The sequence below is a fragment of the Amblyomma americanum genome, chromosome 5, assembly GCF_052857255.1.
Source record: "Amblyomma americanum isolate KBUSLIRL-KWMA chromosome 5, ASM5285725v1, whole genome shotgun sequence".
Classification (NCBI taxonomy): Eukaryota; Metazoa; Arthropoda; class Arachnida; order Ixodida; family Ixodidae; genus Amblyomma; species Amblyomma americanum.
In genome coordinates this window covers 80,543,083-80,561,332 of record NC_135501.1, presented here as the reverse complement: position 1 = coordinate 80,561,332, position 18,250 = coordinate 80,543,083, and the positions used below count along the sequence as shown (strand labels likewise).

The 18,250-nt window shown below is 44.9% G+C and overlaps 1 long non-coding RNA gene across 1 annotated transcript in view; it reads right to left on the bottom strand.

Moving 5' to 3' along the window:
• Positions 1–324: 324 nt before the first annotated feature.
• LOC144134841 (uncharacterized) overlaps positions 325–18,250 on the bottom strand; it is a 40,510-nt gene continuing 22,584 nt past the window's right edge. The window contains exon 3 of the long non-coding RNA XR_013315277.1: positions 325–629. This is a non-coding gene — a long non-coding RNA (uncharacterized LOC144134841). The remainder of the gene's footprint in view (positions 630–18,250) is intronic.

Here is an 18,250-nt window from a genome sequence, read left to right as displayed (position 1 = left end):
GATGCGCAGTGGGCCTCTTTAATGGCTCACCTTCAAGTCTGTTGTCTCAGAGATAAAATACAGCTCTATATCAACATCACGTCCATGAAAACGAAGCTACAGGCAGCCAATGCGTTTATTTTTTGTAGCAGTTTGTACAAAATAAGTTTTCACTAGTTCTAAGGGCAAACCTTCCGAAATGTCAGCACTTTTGAAACACGTTCTTCTGTCATTTCGCTGTCTAGTATCTTTACACTTTTGCTCTTTGCAGTAGTTGTCAAATTACTTCAAATTTTTTTATTCCGCGCAGCCTTTGAACAATCTTGGCCCTTAAACATGGGCTTTACAGAGAACATAAGCACAGTCAGTAACGGGGCTGCGTCAACTCGCAGAATCCCGGCGGTAGTGGCAGCGCCCCATTGGACACTATGTTCCGCAGCACGCATAGGTCCTCGTCGCCGTCCATGATGCCCCACGTGACCGGGCCCCTGATGCAGTCCTCGGCGGTCATGGTCAGGAAGCGCAGCTTGAGAATGAAAGGACGCATCACAACTTTCAGCTGCAGCGGGGAACCCGTGCCGCGGCTGCTGACGCACTGCTCCTGGGCCAAGCGCACGGCGAGTTCCGCAACCCCTATCTGCGGCACGTACCTGATATGCGCACAGAACACATCACAGAATTAGTGTTCGTGTAGCGATAGCTACATTACGGTAGTATTTCAAGCTTCAGCGTGGCGGCTTCGCTAACCTGTGGCTGCGCCGCCACGCCGTGGCTGAAACGCCACGCCGTCGCTTCTCTGCCACAGTGTCACGGCGTTGGTCACATGGTCGAAATCAAGAAGAAATAAATCCTAGTCAAAATCAAGAGAAAGAAATGGGCTTAGGCCGGGATATAAAGCGACGGCAAGATAACCGTTAGTTCTTAAGGTTAATACAGTGGATTGTAACAGAAAATAAGAGTAGCAGGGGGCGGCAGCAGGTTAGGTGGGCAGAGGAGATAAGAAGTTTGCAGGCATAGTGCGGATGCGGCTGGCGAAGGACAGGGTTAACTAGAGAGACATAGGAGAGGCCTTTGCCCTGCATTGGAGTTAGTCAGGTTGATGAGGATGATGAAATAAAACAAAAATGCAAGAGTTTATTAGGTAACAGTTATCATGCAACATATATGTAACGAAATAAACAAGGCAAGAAATAGAAATAAAAGAAAAACAAAAGTGAAACAAAAATAGTAACAGCTAAAAAGCAATGAAAAACAAACAGCAAGAAGAAACACTAAATGACGCAGAAAATAACATAAAAATTGTAGGGACAAGTAAGACAGGGAAAAACTTTCGCATTTCCGCTGTAAAGCAGACTTAACTGCAATTCTCTGGAGAGAGAACAAACCTTTATTAAGGAAATAGAGAGGATGAGCCGACGTAGTTGGTGAATACCGATATCTTCTTGGACCGCGTCCGTATAGCCCGGCATGCCCCAAGATCACGCCGCCTCACGAGCCCGGCGTGCGAGGGCAGCTTGTGGTGTCACACTCGAGCACTCGAGGAGAAAGATCTCCCAAGCCTCTTTAGTGGGGGTGGGGTGGGGAGAGAAGTGGGGTCTGTGTTGACAGACCCACCCCATGTGGGATAGAGAAGAGAGCTCATCACAGTGTGAACATAAATGATTCACTTTCAGGGCATAGCGAGAAGCTATGGCGATACACCGGTAGGTGGGCGTCTGTAGCTGTCGCCGAATGCGTTCGTCTGCCTTCGACAGCCCCTTTGCTGGAGGGAGGAACTGGTGATTCCTGTCTTTCTAATAGTCGACGATTTCTGGAAACCGCAGAAGCGGTCGGCTAGGCTCATCGTTTGGCGAGCAGGCGGTAGTAGGTGCCTGGAGGATAAACGCTCGGGCATAATAATAATAATAATAATTGGTTTTTTGGGGAAAGGAAATGGCGCAGTATCTGTCTCATATATCGTTGGACAGCTGAACCGTGCCTAAAGGGAAGGAATAAAGGAGGGAGTGAAAGAAGAAAGGAATAGGTGCCGTAGTGGAGGGCTCCGGAATAATTTTGACCAGCTGGGGATCTTTAACGTGCACTGACATCGCACAGCACACGGGCGCCTTAGCGTTTTTCCTCCATAAAAACGCAGCCGCCACGGTCGGGTTCAAACCCGGGAACTCCGCATCAAACCCTACCGCGGCGGCTGCGTTTTTATGCAGGAAAAACGCTAAGGCACCCGTGTGCTGTGCGATGTCAGCCGCATTCGCAGCTTCGTAACCACGGAGTCCCTGGTAGGCTGGCGCTCACGTGATGCGTCTAGGCAGGTTTTGGCTCGGAGTCTTTTCTCTGCTCAGTATAACAGTAAATACTTACTGAAATACCATAGCAACGTATAACCAAAGGCCCGCCGCTCATGACAGTAGCTTAATGTGGGCGATACACAACTCCAAGAAATGAACGTGTTCAGTAACTACTTCCAAGAACTTTCGCATTAGGTTTCGGCGGGACCTTCTGGCACTTTTGGAGGTCACGCAAGAATGTGACGTTGCCCCCAGAGTAGTTTCATTCTGTTTGAGACATTCATCGTATTGAAAGATGTCCGAGTCAGGACTGTCGAAGAGATAGTACTCTGGAAAAAAAGAACAATAATAGGCTGAGAGGCAGAAGTGACAAAAACTTTGTGCCTTTATCTCCAAAACAATTGCCTATCTACGCCAAAGTGGGATGCCATTTCTTGCCGCTTCTCCTTATCGCAATGCCGCCGCGGTGGCTCAGTGTTTATGGCACTCGGTTGCTGTCCCGAAAGACGCGGGCTCGATCCCGACCACGATGGTCGATTTTCGGTGGAGGAAAAACTCTAGAGTCCCGTGTACTGTGCATTTCAGCGCATGATAAAGAACCCCATTAGGTCAAATTTCCGGAGCCCTTTACTGCGGCGTCCCTCATAGCCTGCGTCGCATTGGGATGTTAAACCCCCCAAACCATAAACCATGTTTATTACAAAAACCAGTGCAGGATTAAGAAAAATGGGGGCCCTGGACTAATGCGCATGCTGGCCTCTTTCCTTATACTGACTCCACTCCCTCCCTCTGTCGCCTGCTACGCTACTGGAAATATGCCATGTTTCAGTTTAATTGCGCCAAAATAAAAAGAAGGAGGTGCGATCAACGGGATTAATATTATAGTTATTATTATAAATAAACAACGAACTTTTCTTGAAACTTGTGCTGTTCTAAACACCAACAAATATGTTCACTCTGATGAATCTGTATTGTGTTTTCAGCAAAAGCTAGGTTTTAAGAAAACGTTTAGTGCAATCAAAACAAACAAGAACGTAGAAAAGACAACACAGCTCAGATGTCGATCGTTCTGAAGCTAGGCTTTGTTTGCATCACTAACTTTAATTCGGCGAGGAGACGCATGGTTGTATCCAAAACATTCTTTATTAAAATTCAAGCATCAGACTACTGTAATCAATATACAAGTTACTCTACAAATATCTAATACATATAATACTTAAGGCAATACAAACACCATAAAAATGCACTTGAATACAGGTGAAAATTACCAACTGTAATTGGAGAACATTAGTTGAAATCTTTTTCGTTAAAGGCAAGACAAGCAAGGACGACACCAAATAAACGGGGCACGATCAAAAACAACAAAAATACAGTTCTTTATAAGCACGTTAAATTTCGCAAGAACAAACAAGAGACGAACAACGAATATTTGCATATCTTGAATTACATTGCTCAGCGCTTCAATGGCAACGCGGAGGCTCGGAGGCGGCACAATGAACTTATGGGAACTATTCATGTATAGCGCAAACAGTCCTCTTTTAAAATGGCTTCTTTCGGGCCTTCGCTTTTGCAAAATCAGATATAGTCTGTTCGAAGGATAGATTGCAGTGGAGGTCACTTTCAATAGACATGATGGCAAGTGAGTTCACCTTGGCGTCAAGGAGGCTCAAGCGAGGGCAATTTTTTATCAGCGACAACTTGGAAAACGATTGTTCGGTCTCACAGTTTGCCAATGGTATGCTTAAGTACATTCGCTAAGCAATAGAAACGTTCGGAAACATATCATTAGGCTTTCGTGCAGCAACTTCATTATTCCCAGTTGACTCGTGTCCTGGCAATAAGAGTTGTGCAGAAAGTTCGCAAACTGAACGATTTGAGTGAATAATGCTGGTCCAAATCTTTTTGTAGCTTTTAATCAGCTTGTCTGCCTGCTATGCCATGGAGGCCTTGCTCCCAACTTCTGTGAGCAATTTTAAGAATCCAAACCCTTCGCAGAGTTCAGTATACGAAGCCTTTCGCACTCGCAAAGCAGAGCCTAGACTGTCAAGTACAACATTGTAGGTCTCTACGATAAACTTTTTTTCTACCTTGTAGCCCACTATCGCTCATGCTGATAAGCACTCGTGCTGATAACATTGATTGGTACTCAGCTTGCGTGCTCTCTCTTCGAAGGTATCAAAGAGAGGTCGCAAAGAATTAACAACGCTTTCTAGCAGTTGAAATGTCTATGCCTGGTTTCTGAAATACTTCGCTCATTTTGTCAAATCGATCCAAGATTTTAATCCAGAAAATTGCCAAGAATGCAGTCTCTAGTTTTGTCATTTTCTTGAAGAGAGAGTGCGCTTCGTTTCTAGTGTTACCGTTTTCTTCCTCGTTCTTCGATATAGCTTCAGGCAACACATGACTGCATTGAATTTTTTCAGAATGGCCTTACAAGATTGAGCGTGTCTTTACGACCTGGTCCCAGAAAGACTTTTTAAAACAAGCTCCTGGCCAGTTCCACCCATGCTTCCCAAACGATACTTCCATCGCTTAGGTGAGACAGCAAAGAACACATACAGTGCCTGAATTACAGTGAAAAATTTCACTTCCTTAAGGTAACTGTCAACGCTACACGCGCCAACTAACTTCAGTGAATGACCAGCACACGGGGTGTAGACTGCCAATTCGTTCGTGTTTGATTTGAGCTCGTAGTCTCTTGTATTTTCCTGACATATTACTGGCATTATCATAAGCTTGACCCCTAAAATCATAAATTGAGATGCCACTGGTCGTCAAGAGAGACATCACGGTATCGAAAAGATACAAGCCGGCATGCGATTCGATTGGAACAAATCCAAGAAAGCGTTCGTACACTTTCCCATTTAAATAGTGTCATAGCGTTTGATGTGCTTGTTTAGAAAGAGATAAAACTTGTCAATGGCCTCAAGGACACTCATATCGTTTCCACTTCACGGTGAACCAAAAATCTCCTCACTGCCCCTAAAGGCTAGGTTGCGCTAAGCAAGAAGCTTACTACAACAGCTTACTACAACGACTACGCCCTTCAACACCTCTGTCCAGTAAGCGGTCTCAGTGACAAGATGCTTAACCAGCTCCTTGTCATTTGTGCTGCTTGAGTTAGAGCGGGCGAGCCATGTTGCCAGGCTGTTCCGGTGCTCGACGCTATTTTCATGAGGGCAAATCTTTTCTTCTGCTCTTTTCCAATAAGAAAAGCCGAGCGTGGTGAAAGCACTGGGGATGCTTGAAATCTAAAATAGTTTGCACATGAAATAGTAAACGCAACCTTTGGACATCGAGTACATTAACCAGTGTCGGTCGTACGCCTCCCTATTTACAGCCTTTTGCACAAAAGGATGAGGTGACATATAGCGTTCAGAGTTTTCTATTCCTTTCCGGAAAACAAAAAATCTTTTGCCCAATTTCGAAAATACAATGGGCCTTTCTTAAGGCATACACACCGAAAGCTGTCAGTAATAACGTCCGGCCACTTAGCAGGGTCACTTCGGCGAATCTCGCAACGTACCTCTTACTGGGGGGAGTCTGTACTTAGCTGTTGCCGCCACGAGAACCCGTCTCATTCGTCCTCTTGAGGCACACTTTGTTGGTGAGTACATTATTATTTGAAGCCAAACTAACAACAAACAAGTGAGTCGGTTCTTGGAGTGTTAATTCCTGGCGCTAGTCAGTAGAAGGAGGCTCATCGGGGAGGTTTGGCACCTGTTGATCAGCAGTAGTACAAATCGGGCGTGGCGTACTGGCCACCTGGAGCTCTGTGTCAGGGGTCCGGCCGAGTAGCATAGACATTGCTGGCTCAGGAACAGGAGAGGGCTCGGTTAGCGTCGGTTGCTCAGAAATATGGACGACCGAGGTTTGTCACCATTTTCACAGGATCCAGACAACCAAGATCCGTCAAACCTTGCTTGAATAGGACAAATTGCAGGGCTAGTTGGTAATGATCCATTCTTGTTGAAAGCGCGTTAAAGCACAGGGACAGAAGAAACACAGAGGACGACGTCACAGGCGCTGAACTTCAACTTTATTCAAGAATCATCGAAACACTGCATATATACCCATGACACAGACGCCACCAAGCGGCGAAAGTTTTATGCGCTCGTGGAAACAGAGATGATAAGGCATGTGGGGCAAAATGACAAAGGCTAAAAGAACCGAAAAATTTTGAACAGAGCAGGAAAAGCAGAGCAAGAAGATGCAAAAAACTTTACCAAGTCATTTGAAAGAAACACTCCGACACGTGAAAATAGTGGCGCAGATGACAGACAGAATTTTGAAGACGGTTCCCGAAAACATTGAACCAAAACATACGCGTAAAACAAAAATCAAACGTGGCGAAAAAAGAAAAGCATAGTGGCAAGCAAGAACCAACAATGAAAAAGCACAGTGGTGATTGGATAGGCAAACGAAAATTTAACGATACAGGTGAAGCCTACAATTAACGCGGCTAAACACAGAAGATAAAATGCACTGGATAGATAAAACGATAAAAACTGGGAGGAGCATGAAAGATGAAGCCAACAAAAAACACGGCTAAAGCTATAAGATGAGGTGCATAAAAACAATAAAAGAGAAAAGGAGTGAATAGTGGGAAAAAAAAGTTTTGTTTAACTCCTTTGTAAAACCATTACTACTTCAAACAGGCCCCGATAGAAAGATTAACTCTTTTTTCGACAATGAAACCGAGGGTGCACTTACACATTCACCCTCGTGCCTAGCAATCTCGGTTGCTTCCACTATTTCACGTGTCAACTTGTTCCTGTGCTTTTTTATCACAGTGGCTTTTTCGAACAAAGGATGGCATGGATTTTGTGGGTCACAGTTTCGGCAGTGGACGGGCAGATTCCTGAGTGAAGTACCAGATAAATCGTTCTTGTGTGCCCTCAGCCTATCATTGATACATCGGCCTGTTTGGCCGATGTATACCTTGCGACAGGACAAAGGAATTGAGTAAACGACGCCTTCAGCGCATGCCGTAGAGGGATCTCTGTGCCGAATGGTGCAAAATCTTTTTCTTTTCTCTTTTTCATTTACAATCCTACAGAGCTGAGAAAGGCGCTGAGGGGCGGAAAAAACGACGTCCACTCCTGCTTTGCTTCCAATTTTTTTAAGGCTGTGTGAAAAATTTGGTGCATGTAGGGGATAACAGCAACCTTTTTATATTGCTTGCGCGCTTCAGCCGGAGCCATCCTGTTCTCGCGCTTGATAATTTTCAGAACTTTTTCTGCAACAGAACTAAGCAGTTGTGGCGGGTACCCTGAGTGCGTGAGCCTGCTTATCTGGTTTGTGAAGCTTTCCTGAAGTCTGTGCTCACATGACTTGTTCAAGGAATTAAGAAAGGAAGGCTGGATAATACCTCTTTTCACCAGCCTCGAGTGAGCGGAGTCATAAGGTAGGATGGCCTTTTTGCCCCTCGTTTCAAATGCCCAGCACACGTGATTGTGCTTGAAGAAAATCCTTAGCACCAGGAAACGCAAGGAATCATTGTCCGGCAGTTCGTGTGTTAGTTCGAGTGCAGCTACAGTACCCTTAAAAACACTAAAAATTTGAGGCACTTCCTGAATAAAAGCCTCGTTGTCGCAGTCTAAAGGGACTAAGAAATCATCGACGAAGCGGAAAATTTTTTGAACGCTTGAATGCTCAAATTGGTTCCTGAGAGCTCTGTCATGCATGGCAAGAAAAAGATCGCTAAGCACGGGGGCAATGCATGATCCTATACAGATTCCTTGCTTTTGAATGAAACGTGACCCATTCCATTCAGTAACAGTTGATTTTAGGTATACAAAGAGCAATTCCAAGAACCCATCCACCGAAACACCACACTCATTCTGGAAGGTTACGGCGCCGTGATTGTCGATAGCTTCGCGAACGCATTTCATGAGGTCATTTTGAGGGATAGAATAAAACAAATCCTTGACGTCTATAGAAAATCCGCGAAAGACTTTCCCTCTATTCGCATTCAAAAACCCAATGACTTGTTCCGTGTTCTTCACCAGAAAGGGATCATAAATGGAAAGCAATTTCAGGTTATCTTGCAAGTACTTAGCTACATCTTTCTGCCAGGTATTTTTCTCCGAAACAATAACACGCAGAGGGCACCCTACCTTGTGTGTTTTGGCGGTGAAGAACATTTGCAAGCAAGTGTTATTGTTACCTTCTATTGAACGAGCCAGCTTTTCGAGATTCAGTCTTTGGCAAAGTTTCTTAGCTACATTTCTTTGCTTGGTTGCTAAAGTGACCGGGCTATTTTTAAACGCTGACTGAATTGCTTCGGCGGCCTTGGACAGGTACAATTATTAAGGTAGAATCACAAACCCCCCCCCCCCCTCCTTGTTGTCAGCAGTTAGCAGAAATAAATGGTTATCACTTCAATGCGAAATTGTTTTTTTTTATTGGAAACTTCTTTCCTTCAGACTTGCTTCGCATCAACACGTCAACGCCGTCCGCGATACATCTATCTGCTTCCCCCGAGGGGGCAAGCCTGGAGACTTGCCTGACCAAGGTGAGCAGTACTGGCGCTGTCCTCTTAGGTTGCACAGCGAACTTTGGCAAATGACCAAGGGATCGCTGAAAATCCTCCGGGATTGAGGTGACACATTCAACGAGGTGCGCCTGGTTCACGGCGCAGTTCTTCCTAGAAGGCACAAGTGCACGCAGACTCGGTAGGATTTGTTGCCACAGGAATTCAGTGGTCCGGTCGGCAAACATAGAAGTTTCACGCCACTTCCTGGTAGAGTTGGGCGACGGCGAGGTGTAGATCGTGAGCAGTCGTAGGTGTTCCCGGTGCAGACGAGCTTGATGTCTCCATTCCGAACGAGCGATCTTGCAAAGGCGGGCGGCATGGCCAGCAGTGGGCCGGAAGCCTCCAAACATCAGCAGCAGCCTGGGGGCAATATTTTCCGGCGAATGCAGAAACTGAACATTCTCGCTCTGCAAGTCGCTGCAGCAATAATGGGTACTAAATGGCAAGGCTCGGTGAGTGACGAGGAAAAAGAGCCCGCTGAACTAGAAATGAACTTGAATAGGACAAATTGCCGGGCTAGTTGGTAATGATCCATTCTTGTTGACAGCGCGTTAAAGCAGAGGGACAGAAGAAACACAGAGGACGACGTCACAGGCGCTGAACTTCAACTTTATTCAAGAATCATCGAAACACTGCATATAGGATGGATGGATGGATGGATACGGCTGAACCCTTTACATCGGGCGGTGGCTCAAGCCACCTAGCCATGTCTTGTGAAATTTTACTCCTGTCTTGCTTTTAGCCACCAATCAGATAACCTTCGCTTGGTTACTTCTAACCTCTTAAAATCCACTTTCCCTTCACTATCCCTAAACCCCAATGCCTTGGGTAAGTCAGCCCCGCTGCCTTCCACTGTAGGGTGAAGCCCTTTACAGAAAAGTATCAAGTGTTCAGCCGTTTCCTCCCATGACACCCATGACAGACACGCCACCAAGCGGCGAATGTTGTATGCGCTCGTGGAAACAGAGATGATAAGGCAGGTGGGGCAAAATGACAAAGGCTAAAAGAACCGAAAAATTTTGAACAGAGCAGGAAAAAGCAGAGCAAGAAGATGCAAAAAACTTTACCAAGTCATTTGAAAGAAACACTCCGACACGTGAAAATAATGGCGCAGATGACAGACAGAATTTTGAAGACGGTTCCCGAAAACATTGAACCAAAATATACGCGTAAAACAAAAATCAAACGTGGCGAAAAAAAAAAGCATAGTGGCAAGCAAAAACCAACAATGAAAAAGCACAGTGGTGATTGGATAGGCAAACGAAAATTTAACGATACAGGTGAAGCCTACAATTAATGCGGCTAAACACAGAAGATAAAATGCACTGGATAGATAAAACGATAAAAAACTGGTAGGAGCATGAAAGATGAAGCCAACAAAAAACACGGCTAAAGCTAAAAGATCAGGTGCATAAAAACAATAAAAGCGAAAAGGAGAGAATAGTGGGAAAAAATTTTTTGTTAACTCCTTTGTAAAACCGTTACTATTTCAAACAGGCCCCGATAGAAAGATTAACTCTTTTTTCGACAATGAAACCGAGGGTGCACTTACACATTCACCCTCGTGCCTAGCAATCTCGGTTGCTTCCACTATTTCACGTGTCAACTTGTTCCTGTGCTTTTTTATCACAGTGGCTTTTTTGAACAAAGGATGTCATGGATTTTGTGGGTCACAGTTTCGGCAGTGGACGGGTAGATTCCTGAGTGAAGTACTAAGTTTGAAGTACCACGTTCGCCACGTTTGATTTTTGTTTTGCGCGTATATTTTGGTTCAATATTTTCGGGAACCGTCTTCAAAATTCTGTCTGTCATCTGCGCCACTATTTTCACGTGTCAGAGTGTTTCTTTCAAAAGACTTGGTAAAGTTTTTTGCATCTTTTTGCTCTGCTTTTTCCTGCTCTGTTCAAAATTTTGCGGTTTTTTTAGCCTTTGTCATTTTGCCCCACCTGCCTTATCATCTCTGTTTCCACGAGCGCATAAAACTTTCGCCGCTTGGTGGCGTCTCTGTCAAGGGTATATATGCAGTGTTTCGATGATTCTTGAATAAAGTTGAAGTTCAGCGCCTGTGACGTCGTCCTCTGTGTTTCTTCTGTCCCTGTGCTTTAACGCGCTGTCAACAAGAATGGGTCATTACCAACTAGCCCGGCAATTTGTCCTATTCCAGTTCATTTCTAGTTCAGCGGGCTCTTTTTCCTCGTCACTCACCGAGCCCTGCCATTTAGTACCCATTATTGCTGCAGCGACTTGCAGAGCGAGAATGTTCAGTTTCTGCATTCGCCGCAAAATATTGCCCCCAGATCTGCTGCTGATGTTTTTAGGCTTCCGGCCCACTGCTGGCCATGCCGCCCGCCTTTGCAAGATCGCTCGTTCGGAATGGAGACATCAAGCTCGTCTGCACCGGGAACACCTACGACTGCTCACGCTCTACACCTCGCCGTCGCCCAACTCTACCAGGAAGTGGCGTGAAACTTCTATCTTTGCCGACCGGACCACTGAATTCCTGTGGCAACAAGTCCTACCGAGTCTGCGTGCACTTGTGCCTTCTAGGAAGAACTGCGCCGTGAACCAGGTGCACCTCGTTGAAGGTGTCACGTCAATTCCGGAGGATTTTCAGCGATTCCTTGGTCATGGGCCAAAGTTCGCTGTGCAACCTAAGAGGACAGCGCCAGAACTGCTCACCTTGGTCAGGCGAGTCTCCAGGCTTGCCCCCTCGGGGGAAGCAGATAGATGTATCGCGGACGGCGTTGACGTGTTGATGCGAAGCAAGTCTGAAGGAAAGAAGTTTCCAATAAAAGAAAACAATTTCGAATTGAAGTGATAACCATTTATCTCTGCTAACTGCTGACAAGTAGGGGGGGGGGGGGGTTTGTGATTCTACCTGAACAATTGTACCTGTCCAAGGCCGCCGAAGTAATTCAGTCAGCGTTTAAAAATAGCCCGGTCACTTTAGCAACCAAGCAAAGAAATGTAGCTAAAAAACTTTGCCAAAGATTGAATCTCGAAAAGCTGGCTCGTTCAATAGAAGGTAACAATAACACTTGCTTGCAAATGTTCTTCACCGCCAAAACACACAAGGTAGGGTGCCCTCTGCGTGATATTGTTTCGGAGAAAAATAATTGGCAGAAAGATGTAGCTAAGTACTTGCAAGATAACCTGAAATTACTTTCTATTTATGATCCCTTTCTGGTGAAGAACACGGAACAAGTCATTGGGTTTTTGAATGCGAATAGAGGTAAAGTCTTTCGCGGATTTTCTATAGACGTCAAGGATTTGTTTTATTCTATCCCTCAAAATGACCTCATGAAATGCGTTCGCGAAGCTATCGACAATCACAGCACCGTAACCTTCCAGAATGAGTGTGGTGTTTCGGTGGATGGGTTCTTGGAATTGCTCTTTGTATACCTAAAATCAACTGTTACTGAATGGAATGGGTCACGTTTCATTCAAAAGCAAGGAATCTGTATAGGATCATGCATTGCCCCCGTGCTTAGCGATCTTTTTCTTGCCATGCATGACAGAGCTCTCAGGAACCAATTTGAGCATTCAAGCGTTCAAAAAATTTTCCGCTCCGTCGATGATTTCTTAGTCCTTTTAGACTGCGACAACGAAGCTTTTATTCAGGAAGTGCCTCAAATGTTTGGTGTTTTTATGGGTACTGTAGCTCCACTCGAACTAACACACGAACTGCCGGACAATGATTCTTTGCGCTTCCTGGAGCTAAGGATTTTCTTCACGCCCAATCACGTGTGCTGGGCATTTGAACCGAGGGGCAAAAAGGCCATCCTACCTTATGACTCCGCTCACTCGAAGCTGGTGAAAAGAGGTATTATCCAGTCTTCCTTCCTTAATTCCTTGAACAAGTCATGTGAGCACAAACTTCAGGAAAGCTTCACAAACCAGATAAGCAGGCTCACGCACTCAGGGTACCCGCCACAACCGCTTAGTTCTGTTGCAGAAAAAGTTCTGAAAATTATCAAGCGCGAGAATAGGAGGGCTCCGGCTGAAGCGCGCAAGCAATATAAAAAGGTTGCTGTTATCCCCTACATGCACCAAATTTCACACAACCTTAAAAATATTGGAAGCAAAGCAGGAGTGGACGTTGTTTTTTCCGCCCCTCAGCGCCTTTCGCAGCTCTGTAGGATTGTAAATGAAAAAGAGAAAAGAAAAAGAGGTTGCGCCATTCGGCACAGAGATCCCTCTACGGCATGCGCGGAAGGCGTCGTTTACTCAATTCCTTTGTCCTGTCGCAAGGTATACATCGGCCAAACAGGCCGATGTATCAATGATAGGCTGAGGGCACACAAGAACGATTTATCTGGTACTTCACTCAGGAATCTGCCCGTCCACTGCCGAAACTGTGACCCACAAAATCCATGCCATCCTTTGTTCGAAAAAGCCACTGTGATAAAAAAGCACAGGAACAAGTTGACACGTGAAATAGTGGAAGCAACCGAGATTGCTAGGCACGAGGGTGAATGTGTAAGTGCACCCTCGGTTTCATTGTCGAAAAAAGAGTTAATCTTTCTATCGGGGCCTGTTTTAGGTAGTAATGGTTTTACAAAGGAGTTGAACTAAACATTTTTTCCCACTATTCACTCCTTTTCCCTTTTATTGTTTTTATGCACCTCATCTTTTAGCTTTAGCCGTGTTTTTTGTTGGCTTCATCTTTCATGCTCCTCCCAGTTTTTTATAGTTTTATCTATCCAGTACATTTTATCTTCTGTGTTTAGCCGCGTTAATTGTAGGCTTCACCTGTATCGTTAAATTTTCGTTTGCCTATCCAATCACCACTGTGCTTTTTCATTGTTGGTTCTTGCTTGCAACCATGCTTTTCTTTTTTCGCCACGTTTGATTTTTGATTTACGCGTATATTTTGGTTCAATGTTTTTGGGAACCGTCTTCAAAATTCTGTCTGTCATCTGCGCCCCTTTTTTCACGTGTCGGAGTGTTTCTTTCAAATCACTTGGTAAAGATTTTGCATCTTCTTGCTCTGCTTTTTCCTGCTCTGTTCAAAATTTTTCGGTTTTTTTAGCCTTTGTCATTTTGCCCCACCTGCCTTATCATCTCTGTTTCCACGAGCGCATAAAACTTTCGCCGCTGGGTGGCGTCTCTGTCATGGGTATATATGCAGTGCTTCGGTGATTCTTGAAAAATGTAAGTTCAGCGCCTGTGACGTCGTCCTCTGTGTTTCTTCTGTCTTCTGCCCCTGTGCTTTAACGCGCTGTCAACAAGAATAAACCTTGCTTCTTGCCAGGAAACCGTGGCGATGTAGTTGTCAAGTCTTCCAAGGAAGCACAGTCGGTACTATTGAGAGTTTGACACGGACTCTGGGTTGAACAATCATACCGCTCCACGGAAGCGCCATTCAGTAGGTACTTTGTCATCTATGGTAGCTTCTTTTCAAGCTCTTCTCTTTCTAACTTCGCCTTTCGTTTAGACGGGCCACTTTGATGCTTCCGACTGAGCATTTAGGATGAATGGATGCTAATTGTTCACCGCACCGGGCACTTCAGTCCGACGCGACCGCAGGTGTCCAACGGTGGTCGTCCTGATGACTGGCGCACGCTGCATCGATGGTCTGTGGCTGGCCGAGAGTGGTGCGTCCCCCGGGAGCTCCTCATCGGGCGGGTTTACGCAAGCTTAATCGGCGGCTTGGGGCTGAATCGCAGCGCACGATCAACTTCCTTTCATAGACGAACGCCGCTTCTGTCTTTTACTAGCGCCAAAGCAGGCGTTCACATACGCATAGAGTTCCTTGTACAAATTGCCTCCTTCCCCGTACAAGCTCAACCCATCTCCCGTTCCGGTCTCGCCATCCTATTGACTAGAAGGAAACGTCTGTTCTGGGACGTTAACGATTTTTCTTTCGCCCCGTCGACACCGAGCGCGAGAACAAAGGGCCGAGGGCGACTCCTAGCGCGGGCGAATTTACGCGCCCTGCGTCGCCTCTGAATCATCTTCTTCTATTTCTTTCTGGAAAGTTTCTGGAATCTTCGTATAGAACTAAGCTGCTATCGTAACTGCTGAGAAAAACTTAAATCTCTGTCATATTTTCTTAACGCTAATGACGAATGGCGTCCTGTTGCTTTCGACATGGCTCTGGAATCAAAAAAGGGATTCGAAGTTGGGAATTTGAGACGTCGGTCATTATTTTTACTCCGTTTAGGTACAACTTTTAGGTGTCTTCTTGATGGTTGTGCTGGATGCTAGCACTAGACATGGAGTACAAATGCACTCAAATGCGATCTTTGCCCAGTTGTTTCCTCCCAAAATCTAAAGAATAAGTTCCACACCTCCGCAGCTGTCGAAATTCTCTGTTCTGGGATATTTGCGGACCTAACAAGAAGCAAAAGTCTAACGGTAACTGTATTGCTAGGACGTGGTGTCCACATATCGATTCTTTGCTATGAAAACGTTCTCATCAGCGTTTTTTTTTTTGCAGGCCAGGGGGCTGTGCAGTTCGGTCAAGGGCAAAATTTTGAACTTTTCGCTGCACCGCGGAAGTGTATTTTTAGTCAGCTGTTTTTAGGTCGAGAGCATTAAAGTTATTTGAACAATAAAACAGGAAGCAGGTATTGCTGCATTCAGAAAAAGAGATTTCATCATTGGTGGTTAGAATAACTTTTTCCTGAATACCTCGCTTTATATGAATTTCAGCCAAAACATGATAAGTGACCTTTAATTTTATAAATCTCTTGTGTGGTACGAAAATCCTCCTCCTGCTGAGCGCGAGGCAATATATTGGGGCATCTGTCAACAACTCCGCACTTTTTCACTCACCGCTTCAGTAAGTGACATAAATGAGTGTATTGTTAGCGACATCAAAAGTGGAGGTGTTACTGATCCTGGGAAAGAAATAGGAAATGCATGAAAATTATTTTCATTACCCTATCTTCAGAGCATCAATGGTACCACCTGACTATTAGGTGCAGCTGAAGATTGCATTTTGGATACCTTGAAATCCGCGGCATCAAAAACAGAGGCATGCCCGTGTAGCTTACACTACTTCTGTAGCGAAACCCCGTCTTAATGCGCTTAAAACCTAAGTAGCGGCTCCTTGGGCGCGAACTCGAGGGTATGCGAAAATTAACTGTTAAAGTAAAACGATTTAAATGCCAGTCATTGTGCACAATTGATAGCGTAGCTTCCGGTAAGTCACTGCAATATAAGTGGCGAACAGCGAGGAATGCGATGCTTTTCAGATGTCATTGTGATCTGGGGCAGTTCTCTTTCCAAAGAGTAATACAATCAACTTCAGAAAGTTGCACTGTACATAAATAAATTTGCGGAAGTTTGAAAATATAAACTTGTCAAGCAGATACAAAGTAGGAGCAACATCTGAAGTTTTCACATTTTGCCGCGGTCACATTTGTTCACCAATATCCGTATTTGCGGCGGCAATAGCGGTTGTATCTATACTTGTCAGACTGTGGTTTCGCGTCAGTCACCGAATGAAATATCCGAGGGAAAACAGCGAAGGAAGCATTGTATCGTAGGTAGATATCCAACTCACTCCTACAGCGTCCTCAAGTGCAGAATCCGCGCTCAGTACTAACTAACTCACTTAGCCCAAGCGATCATACAACCAGCGAGAAGAGCACAGTTACTTGGAAGCGTGCATAGGGAGACGTCAAATGACTGTAGGCTGGCAAACTCTTCACTTTTCGGACACTACTGATATATTCCCCTGTTTTGCTAAAGTTAAATATCTGGAAGTTTATGCCGCGTGGCTCTAAGGTTGCTCTACCCTTACGAGGAACCGCAAATGTTTACCACTGTTCTCCTCGCTTACGCGCCTAATTTCTTTTTCCCTCATCGTCATGTGCAACTGGTGGTGAGTGTCTAGATAGTACATTGCCCGACTGGGGCAGCTTTCTATTTTGCTTCGGACAACCGTGGAAACCTTACGCCCGTCCTGTACACAGCCGCATCGCATTCGATTCATCATCCCATTGTCCGTAGCGGAATAAATGTCTTCATCAAATTTTGGCTATAATTGCGGCGAAAACATCTACGGCTATCTCTTCCATGAACTGTGCTAAATCTCGTCCGTCCACCCGGTTCTCCGCCATTGCTGTCTGCGTTTGGCATCTGTCGTAACCCACTGCGTTATTCCAAGCGGCTCATATCCGGATTGCATGGCCTGCCCACGTTCGTTTCTGCTCGTCTTGACCTGAACAAGGATATCACAAACTTACGCACGCTTCTTCACCCGTTCTACTACGTTTCTGGCTCCTGAATGCCGTTATGATTTTCTCTTCCGTAATTCAATGCGTTTTCCTCAGTGGACCTTGAAGCTCACGAAAAGCAACATCGAGCTGGAAAGCTGATATCATTGCACAGGAAATACGTTTCATGAAGTCTATTCAAATTGTTAATATTTTAACAATTTTCTTCTTGTGGTCACAATATGCGCTCACCCCTTGAAATACACAGATGGATTCGCTTACCGACTCCAATAGGTCATTGGATACGGTAAACGCTTTATTTTCTTATCTGGCTAATAAACGCTTTTGGGGAGCAAAAGAAAAGGAAGTGCACAATGAAATAAAACCACTATAATTACCTGATCCCGCAGCGTCTACAGGGGATACAATAACAGGCTGGCAGTAACTCGAGTATCATTATACAGTGTTTCACCTAAGACTACCCACCATTGTTAAACACAGGCTATTTGAGTTGCAAGAGCTTTTTTTTTGCATAGCATTGTCCGCAGTCTAGTACAACAGAATACAGCTACGACGTGCTAACTAGCAGGCCGATTAACTACTAGTGCTAGTATTCTTATTTAATGAGAGGCGTGTAGCCCAGCGTAAGTAATATCCACATCAGTTTTAAGAATGTCGTTAACATGGCCGCCTCGGTGCTGTAGAAGAACAAATTTTGGCTATTTCTGCGAGTTATGTGCACTGCAGAGGTTGCTTTGCCTGCAAGCGTCTCTAAAATGCATGTATTTTAGCTCGAAATAGCCAAGATTTGTTGAGCCGCAGCACCGAGGATAAGTGCAGTTTTGAAATTATAGAAAGTCATACAGATATTGACTCATACGATGGGCTACACGACACTCAATAATTCAGGAGCCTAACAGTAATAGTTTAAAAGTTAACCATTCAATATCAGTTAATCAGCATGGTAGTTAGCACGTCTTAGCTGTATTCTGATGTTTTATACCGATGACAGTGCTGTGCCGTAAAAAGCATTCATTTAACTCAAAAAGCCTATTTTTCAAAATTTTGTTAAACCTTAGGTGAAACACCCGGTATGTATAACTATATGTTGCACTGCATTCTCATGCCGTTTTCAAAGGCATTTTGTTCTGTCCTGTATGGATCGAAGAGCTTCATAATTTTCTCATCGCATGAGAACAGCAGCTGTGCCTACGTAGCCAAAAGAACGCCGAAGTGCACGAAAAAGCGCTTTAAAGAAGGTGTATAATTTCCTTTTGAAA